The sequence below is a fragment of the Chenopodium album genome, chromosome 3 (assembly GCF_948465745.1).
Source record: "Chenopodium album chromosome 3, dcCheAlbu1.1, whole genome shotgun sequence".
In the NCBI taxonomy this organism is placed as follows: Eukaryota; Viridiplantae; Streptophyta; class Magnoliopsida; order Caryophyllales; family Amaranthaceae; genus Chenopodium; species Chenopodium album.
The window spans coordinates 4,401,121-4,406,600 of NC_137836.1; the positions used below are offsets into that span (position 1 = coordinate 4,401,121).

The following is a 5,480-nucleotide window of genomic DNA, read 5'->3' on the forward strand; positions in this document are numbered from 1 at the left end:
GAGTTACAATCCTAGTCCTAATCTCGTTAGGAATCTAGTAAGATACGTATACAAAATATATCAAAAATATATACAAAATATCCTAGCTCTGCGACAAATATTATCGTAAACTATAATATCTATCAGTTGGATTAAAGAGAGTAAAAACCATGCTTTTTGATAGTTGATCAGTTTACTCCATAATGAGGTTGTGGCCTACAACATTTGCCCACAAGTGGATTGTGGAGTAGACTTTTTATGTGTATTCTATAAGAAAAAATCAGCCAACTCCACAATCAGGTTGTGGCCAACAACGATTGCCCACAAGTGCGTTGTGGAGTAGACTTTTTATGTTTACGTACATTCACTTTTTGGTATTTTTCCTTCATCTCTTGGATTCTCTTGTAACCTTCCATTGAAGTGAATGTTTAATTTATGGTGATTTAATCACCTTTTGATGTCTAGATTCATCCTCTGGCTTGAAACTTCATCCTTATAAATTTGGCTTGGTTATCTTTTTATTGGATATACATCGATCATACACAAAAACTAGCTAAACACATTTGTTCTTTGGGCATAATATGAGTTTATATGACTCCATCTCTCATCCAAAAGTGTCTTTGAGTGAGAGTGGTATGTAACCTTAGGGAACGTACCAGTGATACAATGTGCACCTCGGTTGCGTCAGAATTCGTTTTCAAAGGCAGTGACAATGTCACGCCACACCATCTTCCTTTTGATCAAACTATTATATTGTTCATTCTATTATTCGTAGCCTTTGAAACACTTATTTTACAACACCAATCTCAACCGTGCAAATCATTAAATCCAAGGGATCATACATGCTTAAAAAATTGAAGCATTGGGTAAAATGATGAAAAGCCCGACACTTTAAAATTCATACAAGAGTCATAGCTAACAAAACTCACCTATTAAGTCACCTAATATGTATAAGGCGACTCGACAGGTTTTAGAGTCACACCTTATTTACAGGTGACTTTGAAAATCTAATTTAAACCACCTAATAAGTCGGGTGATAGAGTCGCATGCATATATATATGGGGCGATTTGTTATCTTATCAAGTAGCCTCATATATATTAGGCATCTCGTTAGGTGCTTTATTGATTTTAACCCCAACTTAACAAGTCACCTAATAAGTATGAGCCGACTCGAACGCACCTTATGTACAGGTGACTCTAAAAGTCCAACTTATTAGGGGTTTTTTGTAGTAGTGCTGGAATTATATTGAACCAAAGCTGGCCTAGTTAAATTCTTACAATGTATGATTGCAATTCTCAAAATATTTAGTAGAGATGATTGCATCCTTTGATCCTTCAAAAACAAATTGAAATCATCACATACAAAAATTATAATTTAGAATGTTATTAATCTATTAATCAATTATAATAAATCAAATTTTAAACCAAAACCGTTTAACTGCCCGAAATCAATATACCCAAATGAAAAAACAAACTGATTACAAACCCATTTTTTAAACCAAAAATCAACTTGAATCGTATTTTAGTAATCCTAAACCGAACCGATCCGAATAATGTTAACCTGTATAAGAACCAAACCCATTAATGAATCAAACTTGTTCTAAACCGGATTAAAATAAAATCGAAGCGAAAAAAACCGAATCGTTTCTAACACAAAACAAAACCATTTAACTTGGGATAAAAACCATTTACACTGAACCATTAACAAACACTACAAGAAAAAGGTCAAAGAGGGCGACTTTAATCGATCAAGGAGGGCGAGTTATAGTTTGTCTTGTTAGTTGCTATAAAGGAGGGCAAAATTATAATTGCCCTTTTATTACAGAGCAAAGAGGGCGAAATTTACTTTTGTTTTTCTATTTCAAAGCAAGGAGGGCGAATTTAGTTTTCGTCCTGTATATCAGAGCAAAGAGGGCAAATTCCATTTTCGTCCTCTAATTCAGAACAAAGAGGGCGAAATTTTAGTTTTGCCCTCTAATTTTAGAGCAAAGAGGGCGAAATTTTAGTTTGCCCTCGTTGAAAATACTAATAGTAATAAAATAATACGCCTAAAGACAAAAGTGGTAATAAAATAATACTGGTAGCTTCAGGGCTCACTTTTCCCTTCAAAAAACAAAAACTCTCCCTCTCTTTCCTCTAAAAAATGATGAACCCTAAACCCCCAAATTGATTGCTCGAATTTTCTTCTGCTCTAATCTCTTGCTCGAATCTTCTGCTCGAATCATTTGCTCAAATCATTTGCTCGAATCTTCTGCAAGAATCTTCTGCTCGAATCATTTGCTCGGATCGAATCTCTTGCTCGAATCTCACCCAAATCGAAAGTTTCAGGTATTGCCTCATTGCATGTTACATTGATTAATTACTTAATTGTATGAGCTATTGCTTAATTGCTCGAAATTTCTTAATTGTATGAGCTATTGCTTAATTGCTCGAAATTGTTACATTTCTTAATTGCTTAATTGCTCGAAATTGCTAAATTGTATGAGCAATTGATTGCCGTGAATTGTGTTAATTGCTGTGAATCTGTGATGAGCTATCAAAAGTTTCAGGTTTGTGTACTTTAATTTTTGTGAATGTTTTTTTTTTTATTCCGATTTTTCATTGATTTATTATAGATTCAGTAAAATTGTAAGAAATTATGATTATTCTGCCAAATTGTGATTTTTTCGGTGATGTAGCATTGGCATTTTTCCTATCTAATTTAGAAATGGGGCAGATTTCCTCAAAATTATAAACAAAATGGCATTAATTGATACTGTAAAGAATAAGAAATTTAGAGGATCGATAAATAATTTGAAGTTTGATTGGGAAATCTGGATTAAGAAAATCTCTTTAAATGTAAAATAAGGTATGTGATTCGATTTGATTATTATATATGGTTAATAGAATCAATAAAACTTGAGCATTCTAAAGTGCTGAATTGCAGGACAAATTATGCAAAGTATATTCTGAATTTTCGACATAACATAACCAAAGTACAAATGTATAAACTGATAAAAAAAGAAGCAACTGAAGAAATCTTGATTTTATTCCCTATAGTGCTAGGCCAAGCTCAAACTTGAAGATTTTGCTTTCTTAGATTAACCTTTGCCTTTTAGAATCGTCGCCTTTTGATACAATATCAGTGAATCGTAGGTAGTATCTTTGACATGTAGGAGGCCTAGGAGCAGTACATTTGTGAAGCTCCTGTTGTTTTCATCTATGAGTAAGAATCTATGACAGTTTTGAGTACAATCATATGATGTTTTGGTGCAAATATTGGAGCTTAATTCTTTTACTCTGTATCTATAGTAATAACAGTTTCCATTAATTTTCAACCTGAATTTGGCCATTCGACCAAGCTTATATTATTGTACAGGAAATTAGGATCAATTCAATAATGTTAAGTACACTACTGTCATTTTCTAAATTGATTGTTCAGGAATGATGTTGAAGATATTCTAGTTACTATTGTTGTTGTTATTGATGCTGGTTGTGTCGTCCATGCATTTCTAGTTACTATTGTTGTTTTTGTATTTCTAGTTAATGTTCTAGTTTCTGAATAGCTGTATGTTTTTGTAATTTCTATCAAGCTAGGTGATAATAATGACTTGTTTTCATAGATATGTTATAATTGACATGCTTATTAATGAAAAGGACTATAGTATGATGCTTTACTGTTCATATCTTGCAATTATGAGCAATGCATATGATGTCCTAAAGCTCACTCTTTGCATAAAATTGCCTTTTGGATGCATTTTCAAGTGATACCTTGTTAAGACTTGTGCTTTCCCGGAGTGTGTGATATTTGTTTATCCTTGATTGCTGGATTTTAATTGCTATTTTGTGTTGGTTCTGTTTATGTGAAGTGGTGATGGTTGTTAATAGGTGGTTCAAGACTATAGCTATATAGATGTTTGGTAATTTGAAATGGATTTTTTTTTTTTGTTTTGGTTCTGTTTTGTGTATTGAACCATTTTAGGTGGTTCTGTTCTGTGTATTGAACCATATATGGTAACTAAGCACCCAGTATCACAATTGGAGGTTAAGGAGCCTTGTGAATTCAGTAACTGCTTGATCCAGAAGGCATATATTTTTGAGGTTATAATTACCACTCCTAAGGAATGGTATATCGGTTTGTGCATCAGAACTTCAGTCTACCCCTTAATCCTACTTTTACAGCCGCCCTGTCTTGTTGGATGTTAGTAAGAGTGGTATGCTATAGTGATATTATTTCTTTTATTTTCAAATTTTATAAAGACAACTGTTATCAGGCATTTAGTTGCTTTTGCTGGTATTATTTTCAAATTGTAGGTTCCTCTTAATTGATAAAATTCTCATGATATAATATGTTTCAGTGCTTGTGTAGCAGACTACCTTTTGCAAGCATCTCTGTTTTGTCTAATAGCTGTTGGATCACTATGGTTATATTGCGTAAAATACCAGTCTTGCAGTTTTGTTTGTAATTAGAGACCATGTTTGAGCTCTTGATGTTGAATAATTGTTTTAATAACCTTTATTTTGATGTTGCATTTTGCTACACTATCTTAGATACCTAATCATGTAGCGATCAAGATTGCTTTGGAACTTAAAAAGCTGCTTATCGACAACATCCTGCTTGATGTGTATGTCATCAGTTGATTTTTGCTTTAAATGATCTGTATTGTAGCAATGTAATACTCTAGTGTTTCTTTATTAATTTACATTAGTCTTGTTTTTGTCAAGTTTACAGTTAGGGGATCAAGTCAATGTTTTGGGGATGGAGGACAGCAAAAGGCTGGTTGCAAGGATGAGAAGATTGCTTGATAGACAACTTGGTTAATACTTTTGTATATATTTGGTATTAAATATTATTAAATATTTGCTATTATAGAAAACTTGGTTAATACTTTTGTATATATAATAACAAAATTAAAATTTATGCCTATTAGCATCTATTATAGAAAATTTATGCCTATTAGCACCTAGAATTATTTTTTTTTAAAAACAAAAAATTGAACAAAGAGGGCGACTTTGATTTTGCCCCTTTAAAATATGATCAAATAGGGCGAATTTTGAGCAAGGAGGGCAATATGAATTGACTTGTTTGAGTTGATTACACAGGGCAAAAAACCTTTTCGTCTTGCTTGATTCAATCAAAGAGGGCGAAAATTTTGCCCTATTTGATTTTGATCAAAGAAGGCGAAAATTTTGCCATATTTGATTTTGATCAAAGAGGGCGAAATATTTTGCCTTCTTTGATATTTAACAAAAAGGGCGAAAAATTTGTATGCCCTTTGAAGCTAATAGGACGAGGCTAATAGGGCGACTTGGGGGCGATTTTAGAATTGCCCTCTTTGCCTAATAGGCGAAATTTGAATCTAAGAGGGCGATTTAAATTGCCCTCTTTGATATAATATCTTGTAGTAAAACCACAACTCGTCTGCACCGAACCTTTTACAACCCGAACCGAATTAAAACCGCTCAAGAATTAACCAAAATCAAACCAAACTGATAACACTTCAAATCAAACCGAAACCAAT

The 5,480-nt window shown here is 33.0% G+C and overlaps 1 long non-coding RNA gene across 2 annotated transcripts; it reads left to right on the forward strand.

The window, feature by feature from the left end:
- The first annotated feature begins 2,046 nt into the window (after window positions 1-2,046).
- Window positions 2,047-4,918, forward strand: LOC145610767 (uncharacterized). 2 transcript variants are annotated; one of them, XR_014106307.1, is made up of 3 exons: window positions 2,047-2,307; window positions 3,115-4,583; window positions 4,691-4,918. It is a non-coding gene; the product is annotated as an uncharacterized LOC145610767 (long non-coding RNA). The 2 variants fall into 2 exon arrangements; XR_014106306.1 differs by having other exon boundaries at window positions 4,510-4,583.
- Window positions 4,919-5,480: the final 562 nt, after the last annotated feature.